The following is a 14,411-nucleotide window of genomic DNA, read 5'->3' as shown; positions in this document are numbered from 1 at the left end:
CAACTTGCTACCCGCAGACCGCTGACTCTCATCACCTCCTTGTTTCTGTTGGACATTCCACCTCACTATAGCAGTGGTACAACTTGCTATCGCAGACCACTGACTACCTTCACGTGTCCTTGTCCATACAGTTCCTTGTGTATCATTACCTCATTATTACCAGTGTTGCTAGTCATAGACTTTCCTGAGCATCTCATCGGCCATCATTTCATGTTCCGTGATCACCCAGCTACCAGAGTACCCTATTACCATCTACATTGCTCTGGTAAGCCTACCATCTGGTGATCCCTGGGTAAAGACTCCTAGTGCCCGTGACAGTAAGATCAGGCCATGACAGACCCAGATGTGGAACCTACCGCCAAAGAGATGCTGCAACATCTGGTTAGCCGTGTGGAGCAACAGGATGCCCGCCAACAGCTGTTACTTCAGTGTTATCAGTCATTAACCTCCCAAGGTACATCTGGACAGACTGTGACAGCTACTACTGAAGCTCCTGTGCTTTCCTCCGTTTCCCCATTGCCATCCCAGGTGTCTATAGCTTCCACGCTTCACCTGCCTACTCCGTCAAAGTACGATGGAGACCCCAAAACTTGTAGGGGTTTCCTTAACCAATGTTCAGTCCATTTTGAGCTCCAACCTCAAAATTTTTCTACCCATCGTTCCAGAGTGGCCTATCTTATCTCTTTGTTTTCAGGACAAGCCCTGGCTTGGGCCTCCCCTCTGTGGGAGAGGAACGATCCAATATTACAAGATAGTGCCAAATTCATTTCTACATTCCGAAGTGTGTTCGATGAACCAGGTCGTGTGACCTCCGCTGCTTCCAGCATCCTCCGTCTGCGACAAGGATCTCATACTGTAGGCCAGTACGTCATTCAATTTAGGATCTTAGCCTCTGAACTTCAGTGGAACACTGAAGCCCTAGTTGCCGCCTTCTGGCAGGGGCTTTCCGATAAAATTAAAGATGCACTGACTACCCAAGAGCTTCCTTCGTCACTTGAAGATTTGATCTCTCTATGCCATCGTGTTGATATGAGATTTCGTGAAAGAGAGGCTGAGAGAACGACTTCTGCTAAAGCACCTTTTCGCTCTAACCCTCAATTTCGTCCAGTGTCACCCGCTGTGATTCCCATGGAGATTGGACGTTCCAAGTTATCTTCTGAGGAGAGGAAACGAAGAGTCAAGAATAGACTCTGTATCTATTGTGCTGATTCCACTCATGTCCTCAGCTCCTGCCCTAAGAGATCGGGAAATGCCAGGCCCTAACTAGTTCTGGAGAGGTGAAGTTAGGGTCCCTGGAGTCCTCTCCATCGTCTATGAAATCTAAAGTCTGCGCTTTTGATGTGACTATTTCCTTTGCTACCAAGACCTTTGAGTCACAGGCATTGATTGATTCCGGAGCAGCAGGAAATTTTATTTCCAAATCGTTAGTTAATCAATGGTCTCTACCAATGATTACCTTAAAAACTCCCATTACTGTGACGGCTATCGATGGATCACGTCTCATCAACGGTCTCATCACCCAGAGTACGTCTCCAGTAACCCTTCAGATTGGTGCTCTGCATCATGAAGAGATATCGTTTTTAATTCTTCCTGTTACGACAAGTCCGATTGTCCTAGGCCTTCCATGGCTTCAGTGTCATTCTCCCCAGATTGACTGGCGCACCCCTCAAGTCACGTCTTGGGGGCCTGAATGTCACCATCATTGCCTTTCCCAAGTCATTCCTCTCAAGGTACAGCAAGCTTCCATTTCAGCTATTTCACCGGGACTCCCTCCTCAATATGCTTCATTTACCGATGTTTTTGATAAAGCTCAGTCTGAACGTCTTCCTCCTCATCGTTCTTGGGATTGTCCGATTGATCTTCTTCCTGGCAAGACTCCTCCCAGAGGCCGGGTCTATCCACTCTCGTTACCTGAAACTCAGGCTACATCTGAATATATACGGGAGAACCTCCAGCGTGGGTTCATTCGACCTTCCACCTCGCCCGCTGGAGCTGGGTTCTTCTTTGTCAAAAAGAAGGATGGATCATTACGCCCTTGTATAGATTTTCGTGGACTCAATGCCATTACTATCAAGAACCGGTATCCCATTCCGTTGATCACTGAGCTATTTGACCGCATTAAGGGAGCCCGTATTTTTACTAAGTTGGATCTTCGTGGTGCTTACAATTTAATCAGAATCCGTTCCGGTGACGAATGGAAGACGGCGTTTAACACCAGAGACGGGCATTACGAATATCTGGTAATGCCTTTCGGGCTATGTAATGCCCCCGCTGTTTTTCAGGGCTTCATCAATGAGATTTTTCGGGACTTATTATATGTATGTGTCGTCGTCTACCTGGACGACATATTGATTTTTTCACAGGACCTGCCTTCTCACCACCAACATGTGGCAGAAGTCCTCTCCAGGCTACGGAAAAATTCATTGTTCTGTAAATTAGAAAAATGTTCATTCGAATTACCCCAGATTCCATTCTTGGGGTATATTGTTTCCGGAGTTGGTCTGAAGATGGATCCTGACAAAGTAAATGCTGTACTACATTGGCCCCAGCCAACCACTCTTCGTGCCATCCAGCGTTTTTTAGGTTTTGCCAATTACTATAGACGCTTCATTCAAGACTTTTCTTCCATTGCATCTCCTATTGTGGCCCTGACTCGTAAAGGGGCTAATCCTAAGCAATGGTCTACTGAGGCTATTCAAGCCTTTCAAACATTAAAAGAGTCCTTCTCTTCGGCTCCAATCCTTCGTCAGCCTGATGTGACACTCCCTTTTTTCCTAGAAGTAGATGCCTCTAATGTGGGCTTAGGAGCTATTCTCTCCCAACGCTCGGAACAGCAAAAATTCCACCCTTGTGCCTTCTATTCTCGGGGTCTCCTACCCGCAGAGAAGAATTATACCATCGGAGACAAGGAATTACTGGCTATCAAAGCCGCATTAGAGGAATGGAGATACTTGTTGGAGGGAGCTCGCCATCCGGTGACGATCTTCACGGATCATAAGAACTTGTCATATCTCCAGTCTGCCCAATGCTTGAACCCTCGTCAAGCAAGATGGTCTCTTTTCTTTTCCCGTTTTGAATTAATAATTACCTTCAAACCAGCTGCCAAGAACAAAAAAGCTGATGCCTTATCTAGAGCCTTTGCTACGTCCTCTGATATAGAAGAGGTTTCCAACCATACCATTCTAGACCCCAAATGTATCTCACTGGCTGCTTCATCCACCAAAACGCTACCATTTGGGAAGACCCTCGTGCCTCCTACTCTAAGGAGGAAAATCCTTTCGTGGTTCCATGCCTCTCGTTTTTCTGGACACGCCGGTGAACACAAGACTTTTGAGATCCTCTCTCGAAGTTACTGGTGGCCTTCAATGAGGAGAGACGTCAAAGAGTTCATTGCTTCCTGTGAATTATGTTCACAATTCAAATCCTCCCGCAGAACCCCAGCAGGGTTGCTGCGACCACTACCCATTCCGTCCAAACCATGGACCCATATTAGTATGGATTTCGTTACTGACTTACCACCTAGTAAGAACCATAACACTATTTGGGTCGTAGTGGACAGATTTTCGAAGATGGCTCATTTCATCCCTCTGTCTGGTTTGCCTTCCTCGTCTATCCTGGCTGAACATTTCATTAAAGAGATCTTCCGTATCCATGGATGTCCATCTGAGATTGTGTCTGATAGAGGAGTACAATTCGTGTCCAGATTCTGGCGAGCCCTTTGTAAAACCTTGGGCATACGATTAGCACTCTCATCTTCTTACCATCCACAATCCAATGGACAAACCGAACGTGTCAATCAAGATCTTGAGACTTTTATAAGGATATTTTCATCAGCCAATCAAGACAACTGGGTAGAGTTACTCCCTTGGGCTGAGTTCGCCCATAACAACATGTACCATGAGTCATCATCCAAAACTCCATTCTTTGTGGTCTACGGTCACCATCCGTCTTTTCCGGAATTTCCTGCCCTCCCGCCCACCCAAGTTCCTGCGGTGGAGACTGTTTGTCAGACCTTTAAAAATATCTGGTCTCAGGTTAGAACCTGTTTGAAGAAGACATCTGTCAAATATAAATCTTTCGCTGATAAGAAGAGGCGGGCTATTCCACCACTAAAAATTGGAGATCGTGTCTGGTTATCCACAAAAAATATTCGTTTGAAGGTTCCATCCATGAAATTCGCCCCTCGTTTTATTGGTCCATATAGGATCATTCAAGTTATCAATCCAGTATGTGTGAAACTCCTTCTTCCTAAGAGTCTTCGGATTTCTAATGCCTTCCATGTATCTTTGCTCAAACCTCTTATTATCAACCGTTTTTCAACTCCTCCCTCAGCTCCGCAGCCAGTTCAAGTCCATCAGGAGGAGGATTTTGAGATTACCGAGGTACTAGATGCAAAAATTTCGCGAGGAGTCCTCCACTTCCTCGTTCATTGGAAGGGCTTTGGTCCTGAGGAGCGCTCTTGGATCAAAGCTGAAGATCTTAATGCTCCTGCCCTTTTGAAGAAGTTTTACTCCAAAAATCCGGACAAGCCCGGTTCCAGGCGTTCTGTGCCCACCTTTAAAAGGGGGGGTACTGTCACTCACCGGACCGTGAGTGCCTCTTCCCGGACATTTAGGAACCGTGGCCGTCCACCATCCTGAGGGTCTGCGCATGCGCAGCCCTTTTCTATACTTCAGTGTATACCCCTTTAACTTAATTGGCAGATCAGGCAACCTCCCTATATTAAGCACCTGTGGTCACCACCACGTTGCCTGATCTTGGAGTCTCATTCCTCATGAGTCTCTGAAGGTGTTCCTGTATTACTTGTGTATTCAGTGCTGCTGATTCCTGTGGTTTCCAAACCACTTCTACTACTGTGGTTCCATACCACTTCTACCATCAACTTTATCATCATGACTGTTTGCTGATTCCTATCCGCTGCCTCCGTGCACTACAGTCTTCTACACCACTTCAACGTTATTTTATATCAATGTGACTGTTTGCTCATTGCTATCCGCTGCCTCCGTGCACTCCAGCTTTTACCTCACTCACCTGCTTCTCATCAAGTCTGTTTGCTGATTTCTATCCGCTGCCTCTGTGCACTACAGTCTCCTGCTTGCAACTCGCCTGTGTTCAACATCGTGACTGCCAGCTGACTACTATCCGCTGCCTCTGTGCTCTACAGTCTCCTGCTTGCAACTCGCCTGTGTTCAACATCGTGACTGCCAGCTGATTACTATCCGCTGCCTCCGTGCACTACACTCTCATCTCATCTTTGCTGTGACTTCCTCGAGACTGCCGCTTTTCATTACCATCTGCTTCACTTCGTGATCTACAGCTCCGGCCCTGCGCTGCACTCCTGTTTCCCATCGCTGTTGGTTCCTGTGGTTGCTACTGGTTACCTCCGTGTGCCGCTGAGTCCTGCCGCTGTGGTCAGCGCTATCGTCCATCTCCTGCTGATCCACTCTCCACGCCTTCACGTGTTCCACTGGCCTCTACCCTCCTGTCAGCATTGGATTTGTATCTCTTCTACTACCCTCTGCTGGATCATCTCCATTCTCCTGGGTTTCCTATGAGTCCAGTTCCACGTGTTGCTGACTCCTGTGGATTCGTGTCCCTGTCGGTCTACTCACCTGTGCGCTGCACCTGCTAGACCGCTGCTTCTCCTATCCAGGGACTTCCTATCCAGTCGGCCTCCAGCCGCTCAGGTACCGCTGCAATCCCATCTGACTGCTACTGCTGAACCACGGTATGCATACTTCTCATTGACTGTGCTGTGTATTGCATATCTTGCTGGACTGTGTTTGGTTCTCTCTGGAGTCTGCTATCCGCTGAGTCTATTGCCATCATTGACTGTGTTATCATTGTGCTGGACTACTTCAAGAGACTTTCTAGATTGCAGACCTGATCAGTCATTTACATATATATATACCTATATTGTGCATATTACTGTGGATCGTGTATAAGGTGCCTGTGTATATCCTGTGTTGCAGTCTTCCCCCGTGCACCTCCTCACATATATATGCAGTGGTACAACTTGCTGATGTCAGACCACTGATCCCTGTTTCCGGTATCACCTGTTCCATTATCCTCTCACAGAGCAGTGGTACAACTTGCTACCGCAGACCACTGACTACCTGGATACCTCCACTTGGATTCCATTCCTTCACTCAGACAGCGGTACAACTTGCTACCCGCAGACCGCTGACTCTCATCACCTCCTTGTTTCTGTTGGACATTCCACCTCACTATAGCAGTGGTACAACTTGCTATCGCAGACCACTGACTACCTTCACGTGTCCTTGTCCATACAGTTCCTTGTGTATCATTACCTCATTATTACCAGTGTTGCTAGTCATAGACTTTCCTGAGCATCTCATCGGCCATCATTTCATGTTCCGTGATCACCCAGCTACCAGAGTACCCTATTACCATCTACATTGCTCTGGTAAGCCTACCATCTGGTGATCCCTGGGTAAAGACTCCTAGTGCCCGTGACAGGGGCATAGCGTGGTGATGATAACGGGGCACAGTAATGTGTGTGTGAGGGCACGCAGCTTTTGGCAATGTAGTGTGTGTGAGGTAGATGGTGGCTAATTAATGGCTGCTATTTTGTTTGCGGGGTAATGGAAATACTATTTTAATGTTGGGGCTGGAGGAAGGCCTAATTATTAATCATGGATGTTATTGATTTAACGGTGCGGCTGGCTGTAATTTTCTAAATGTAGCCATTTTTTTTTCCAAATAGGTCCTCCAACATTCCAGGATCCAGACAAGCCGCAACTAAAGAAACCAGCAGCCACATGTGGTAAAAGGGAGAAGAACAGGTAGGACAGAGCAGCATAGTGTGTGAAATGTTGTGATTCTAAAAGGGACAATGGCAATATTAGGTGAGTGTTTGGTGAGCCCAGTGGGCGCAGGCCAAGACTCAACTCTTTCTGTACACACTGCATTCTTTCTATACTACACAAGGGTGCTAGATGTCCTGAAAGTCAGGAGTGCTTGTACAAATGTCACGCTCCGCGGAATTCAGGACCTAGTGATTTTATTGTGCTTGCCACGCCCCAATGGCAAAGTACCACTCCCCCAATTGTGAGACCATACCGCTGAAAAATTTTGCGCCGGCGCAATTTTTTTTTGCTTGCTCCACTATAAGGGGGGCCCCATGAATTTGTTGTACCGGGGCCCTGAATTCCTCTTGGCAGCCCTGCAGACAATACACTACAAAGAGCCACTGTAATTCACAGCAAAAAGCAAGTTCATCACTGAGCTTCGAATCAGCCCCAATTCCCCAAAAAATATAATATAGTTTGGTACCTTTGGCGTAAAGTGCAGATTACAAACACTTTGTGCAATACTGATGAAACAGCAGCAAAGTGGAAGGAAATACATATTACTTCTGCAAACAACGTTGTTCTTTGTTACAATTTTTTTTTTTAAATAATCCTCCACCATTCTTTGGATTTTGATAGCTACATGTGTTTTATTCTTGACCAAGGTGAAAAGTGTTTTTTTGCATTTTTGTTTCCCTGACTTAAAAACACTATGCACTTTAATATAGGCATTAGCAGATGATGTAGAGGGATTACTATCAACATGACTGGTGCCAGCAGCTGCTTGGTGCTCCTGGTCTTCTGTGTTCCATTTTGGTAACACAGCATAATGTGACTGCTGATTAAGAGCAATACTGCCAGCCCTATTATTTCTATTTCAGCGATGACAATTAGCAATGGAGCAATCAAGCTCTTCTCTTTGTGTTTTACCTATATAACACAGTACAATGTGACTGCAGATTTAGAAGACCAAGCCTGCCAGACCTATTATTTGTATTTCAGCAATGACAATTAGCAATGGAGCAATGGAGCTCTTCTCTTTGTATGTTACCTATATAACACAGTACAATGTGACTGCTGATTTAGACCAAGCCTGTCAGACCTATTTTTTGTATTTCAGCAATGACAATTAGCAATAGAGCTCTCCTGAATGTCACTGGAGACTTTGAAGAACACTGCTACCCCTCCTCTTTCTATTCTACCTATGACGCTGCCCAACTGCACTAGAGACTGCCAAGAACTGTGCTACCCCTTTGGTGTCCCTCTGTGAAATGGCGCTGGATCTCCGTGGAGGGCAGTAGTTATAGAATCCAAAACTCGCGAGATCCAAGATCCTACCACGTAGCGATGACGTTTTGCCTCGTTTTCAATTCTGAGGGCGCACGAAAGTACCGAGGCGGCTCGGCTCGATACTCGGATCTGCTAAGTTCGGGTGTGTTTGGTTCTTGGGGAACCGTACCTGAGCATCTCTATTTATTTGTAATAGCAGCCAGCCCCTGGTTATTAACGTGTATTATATGATTTGTATTAAAAGAAAAAGCATTATTGAATGAACAAATAATTTATAAAAGAGGAGGGCGCAAATTTATTTTTTGCAGGGGGGTGCCCAACATGCTAGCACCGGCCCTGCTGCCAATATAAGGCCAGTTGGGGGTCTGAGTTAATGCTAGCAAACTCAGCTTGCAGCTGTAACCCCTTTAATATACAATGCAAAACAGGAGAGCCCTATCACCAGCAAACCCACCCGTATCCGCCATCTAAATGTCTCATCACTCTTAAGAATAAATCACTCCCTCAGACCTGGATGACTAGACTAGAGCTGCCGGACTTTTGGTCATGTCCTAAATCATACATTTAAATAAACCTATTAAATCATACAATTACAAGTCAACATCGGATATAAAACATATACAAGCATCTATATGTACATATTACCATTTCACACAATAAACATCAAAGACTTTTACTTATAAAAGGAAGAAGTCTGAGACACCCGCGATTCTGTGAGCGTCTGACCTGATTATGTCCGACACCTTTACCTCACTGATCAGTGTAAAGCGCACGTCTGATCTTCACATAATGTCAGGAAGGTAAGAAAGATTTACATAACCTCTTTGTATAATTTCACCAAAGGAAAATGTTTTATTTATGGCAGAGCTTGTTGGAACGGCATAACCTGTACAAAGATAGATTTGGGGTTTAATCCTTTCACTCCTATTTTCCATATTAGTTCATAATTTATTCATTGAAACTTGGATCCCTGCATCTGCAAACTGTCAGGGGGGAGGGGGAAACAGCTGAAGGGATATATTATACTAAAGCTTCTAAAAAGGGGAGGAGGTGTTGCCCATAGCAACCAATGGGATTCTAGCTATCAATTTCTAGCCTGTACTAGATAAATGATAGCTGGAATCTGATTGGTTGCCAATAGCAACACAATCCCTTTTACTTTTTAGAAACTTTAGTAAATTTATCCTCATATAGCAGCAGATACAGGAAAGTAAGTTAGGGAAACAGATGAATGAAAAGAGTCAGAAATACAAGTAGGGGCATTTATAAAACTGCTCTGCAATATTTATATGTGTATATATATATATATATATATATATATATAAAACAGTCATGGCCAAAAGTTTTGAGAATGGCACACATATTATTTTTCACAAAGTCTGCTGCCTCAGTTTTTATGATGGCAATTTGCATATACTCCACAATGTCATGAAGAGTGATCAGATAAATTGCAATTAATTTTAAAGTCCCTCTTTGCCATGACAATGAGCTTTATCCCAAAAACAACATTTCCACTGCATTTTAGCCCTGCCACACAAGGACCAGCTGATATCAGGTCAGTGATTCTCTTGTTAACACAGGTAAGAGTGTTGACGAGGACGAGGCTGGAGATCACTCTGTCATGCTGATTGAGTTAGAATAACAGACTGGAAGCTTTAAAAGGAGGGTGGTATGTATACATATATTATGTGTTTTGCAACAATGGTGCTTAGTAGCTATACTGTTCAGGGGCTGGGGGACTGGGGGGCACGTGCCCCCTGGGCTGGTCCCATACTGGGCTACTTTGGGCTAGGTCACTGGACCACCTGCATTTTTTCCTTTAAAATGCTCCTAAAAGGCTGCTGAGTAGAGTCTTGCCCCCGGGCTAACATTTGCCAGCCCTCCTCTGATAGTTAAGTAGTAGGTAGTGCCTATAATGTGAGGTGTGTAGAACATATTTGTTTCCTGTTATTAAAGGGGCATTTTTCCATAGGGCTTCCTCCCCCACTAGGACAGGGGGGTCACCATGAAACTGTTATTGGAGCCTAGATCTTCTCAAATTCATGTGCCTGGATGTTATTGTGCAACATTGTGCTGATATCTTATTAGGTTACCTTTATTGTAGATTGTATTTCTTATTATATATTGGAATACTGTGTAAATATTCAGAAGTAATGACAGATTATCGTATCGACTATAGTAGTTGCAAATTGTGTCTTTAATTTGTTCACTTGGGTCTACTGAGTACCGGACTATGTTATAATTCACTTTTGTTCGTAAATTTACATAGATTAAGCAAAAAGTCTGGATTTCTGATATTACTGGTTGATATATGTCCCATGTGCATTTTGTGCGCTAAAGGAGAACCCTAGTTTTTGAGTGCAGAAATTGTTCTGGATATTTTTTCTATTCTGTTATCCAGTATGTTATGTCATACCCACGGCATCAAAATACATGACTCCACTGCTTTTATTTCTAAAGTCGGTACAACACATGTAAATGGGAGTGACACTTGAACCCGTTGTTGCCAATGTCATCATACCCGCTCTGCCACTTGCAGTCAGGAGCGTTGCATTTGATATTGGGCACAGTTTTGCAAATGCTGTCTGTTCCATTATTTTGTGTTCAATGCCAGTTAATCGCATTAAGGTCAACTTGACAACCCCATATGCACGTACAAACGCTCATTAACCATTGGATGCCAAATGCATTTACACTTGACATGCAGTCTGACGGGAATTTGAACTTCCATTTGTTCAAAGACTAGTGGATACCCGGCCTGATAGTGGCTGAAAAGAACAGTCATTTAATTCATGAGTGGTATGAACAATTGATTTACTTTTTAGAGGGAGAATTAACGGGTAAAGAGGGGTTAACCTCGTCTGTGGGAACTTGTATGCGACAATTACGGTTAAGCAAGAACTGTAGAACTGGTCAGACTTGGCCTACAAAAAGCACAATGGGCTATTTAGAGGATATTTTTAGAAGCTGTCAGCGCAGTAGTAATAAATGCCGGGCATTTGTACCCACTGATTTTCAGCTGCTCTTATTCTGCACCTTGTTTTGTTTTCTTTTGTTTTTGGAGCTGCCCCAAATTTTATCTACCCTCCGCTCTCCTTTACTTTCATCACAAAAATCAATCCACACTTAATTCATTTATTCCATATTAATATAAACCGTGACCTGACCTTACTTGTTTGTATGCTGTCCATTGTCTTCGTCTAGTTCAGCCGCTGCTCTGGGACCCGCCTTTTGGTTTTAATTGACCTGTCTGTCCGCTGTGCTGAAGCAAGTCATCCTTTTTGTCGACTTGTAAGCATTACCAAACCCAGTTAATACACTGCAGGCTGAACGGCAAAATCTCCAAGGCCTCCTACACTCAGGTGGTATCTTAAAGCTCATTCTCAAAACCTATTGAGGAAAGTTCATTTTATTACACCCAACAAGTCATAAACACAATAAAAGTTTGTTAATATTTGTTTTGATGGCAATAAAAAATTGCATTCACTATTGGGTTTTATTTACATAATAAAAACACTCTGTATAATCTTCCTTCTTGTGTAACGATGAAAGCTGCAAACATTTATTCCAAATACACCCACAAAATCATATAATATATACATGAGCAATGTAGAAAAGACCTATGAGCTTCAGTGGGGAAACGCAGTCAGCCAATCGGAAGCGACTAGCTAGTGTGCTGACCATAAGCATCATGAATGTGTATTTGTATCAGCCAATAGGGACCCACAATTGATTGGCTACTAATAGGTGTGTATGTGTATCTGTGCGGATCTGCGTCGGTTGACAATTATTTGAGCACACCCTTACTGTACTCTGTCTATGATTGCACATCACTTCCCTCCTCCATTCTACCTCTCCTAACATAAGGAGGCACAAGTACCATACTGCATACGAACATAAGCGTATACTTTTTTTGTGGGCATTACGCTAAGTAAACAGGCATTTATGCCCAAATCAGGATGGACCCCTGTATCTTTTCTACACAATACACCATACTTACATACTTTTTTAAGTTGGTGTCCGGGAGACTCTCTGTAGCAGGTGGGCGTGCGGGGGGCGGGGCGCCAAAATCGCGTCATTTTGGCCCCGCCCCCGCGACGTAATAACGCAAATCACGTTATTTGACAGCGGGGGCGGGGCTAAACGCCACGATTCACCGGGAATCGCGGCGTTTGGGATCTAATTCTGCCCACTTCACTAGGAAGTGGGGCACTTCCTAGTGAAGTGGGCAGAATTCGGGAGATTGCCACACTCGCCCGGGAGTCCGGGAGACTCTCGCAAAATGCGGGAGTCTCCCGGACATTCCGGGAGAGTTGGCAAGTATGCAATACACTAGTTCTGACCTACATGTATGTCTCAGTTATTTGGAATGAATATACCACGCTTCGCCATTGTGTTAGAAGCAGAAGAAAGATTGCAAAGTTGTGTCAATATAGATATATTTCCAAAACAAATTAGGTAATGCTACAACATTTTAAGACAGCAGAGGGCAGTATAGCTCCATGGTACCAAACACCGTTCCAGTTTCATAGCCGTAGCCCATAATACGTTGTGTGACTTATTTCATTTTAAACAACACCTTGTCCCTAACTAATGGCACAAACATAAATCTGACTATGGGTTATTAAAGAAAATCTGCATGTCGCCGTGCCAAAAGGACAATCTGTTACTTGCTATGCCAGAGCATTTAATAGATGTTTGCTGAATAACTTGAACATTACCCCATTTGTGGCCCGCACTTGAAATTGATTTCTGGCCAAACATTATGTGCTATGAAGTGAAATGAAAATATTAAACTATATGTCAATCTATTTGCTGTTTAGGATTCGGAATATGCGACTTCATTTGGATGGTGTTCCAGATTGATTATAATTTAAGATTGTTGCCATACATCCACAAAGAATGAATACGTGTCAGACTGTTGCATAGTCAATGAATAAAATGACATACTACTCGCACACACACGCCAGCTATATACACACCTACACTAACCACAGCTCACGTTGTACTTAAACACACTCCTTCAGTGGCGGTCCTAGGGCCTGATTCATTAAGGAACTTAAGTTAAGAAGTTTCTTATTTAAGTCTCCTGGACAAAACCATGTTACAATGCAAGGGGTGCAAATTAGTATTCTGTTTTGCACATTAGTTAAATACTGACTGTTTTTTCATGTAGCACACAAATACTTGATAGCTTATTTGTACACTATCTAAACTAATTTTCACCCCTTGCATTGTAACATGGTTTTGTCCAGGAGACTTAAATAAGAAATTTCTTAATTTAAGATCCTTAATGAATCAGTCCCCTAGTCTTTATTTTTAGTGGGAGAGATTTAGCATAGTCACGCCCTTGCTTCATTCTGATTGGCTGGTGCCACTTGGCCCTGCCCCCTCCTCTGTTTTATTTGGCACGCTTGTGCATCTGGGGAGGGCGATTGTCCCGTTTGCCCCCCGTCTGGATCCGCCATCACTGCACCTCTTACTACCTCCAATGACCACTTAATACCCTGCTCACTTTCGCTCATGCTTTGCCCCCATTAGCCGGCTCTTCTTACTTGCTAATCATACCCTTAGGGCCAGCGCAAACTGCTGGGGTCCACCCATTCTGTGTTTACTTGATTCCTAATTTTTGGAGTAGTTAATAAAACAAGAAATGAAGGTGTTATATAATCCTATAAATATTATTACGTAGATAAAATATGCATAATGTAATTAAGTAACTTCAAATTAAGTGGAGGGATATTTGGTCAAAGAGGAGGAGAGAGAAAAGGGGAAAAAAAGAGGGTGGGATGTTTGCCACTATATAAAAGAAAGTATAAATATACAGTTAATAATAGTGAGAGATGAAAGAGAGTGTTTGTCAGATTATTTATGAAATATATCTATTTCCTCCTCGTCTCCCGGAATGCCAAGAAAACTGAACGTAACAATTATTTATTGCTGGAATGTCTTATCGCATTATACCAGGGAGACCACACTAAAGTACGATTGAGTCCTCTTACTTGCAGTTGATATGTTGTATTTCCCATCTTAGCGATGAACCAGACAAATTTATTAACGGAAGAAAAGGAGGGTGGCTCATGATATTTTCGCGATTGAACACTTAGGTTATAGTAATAAGCATTAAAGAAAGAAACCTACATTTTCTGCATAGCTTTTCATACTCTGCAATGATCAGGAAATAATAGCCAGTAATGGCCAGTACATTATACCCAGCAATAGACTCTGCTTTCTACGCTAGCCACATGGATACATGGATGAGGGGTGTCTATTTTCTATACTAGCCACCATGATGAGGGGTGTCTGCTT

Source organism: Mixophyes fleayi, chromosome 6 (genome assembly GCF_038048845.1).
Source record: "Mixophyes fleayi isolate aMixFle1 chromosome 6, aMixFle1.hap1, whole genome shotgun sequence".
Lineage (NCBI taxonomy): Eukaryota > Metazoa > Chordata > Amphibia > Anura > Limnodynastidae > Mixophyes > Mixophyes fleayi.
This window is presented reverse-complemented; position numbering follows the sequence as displayed.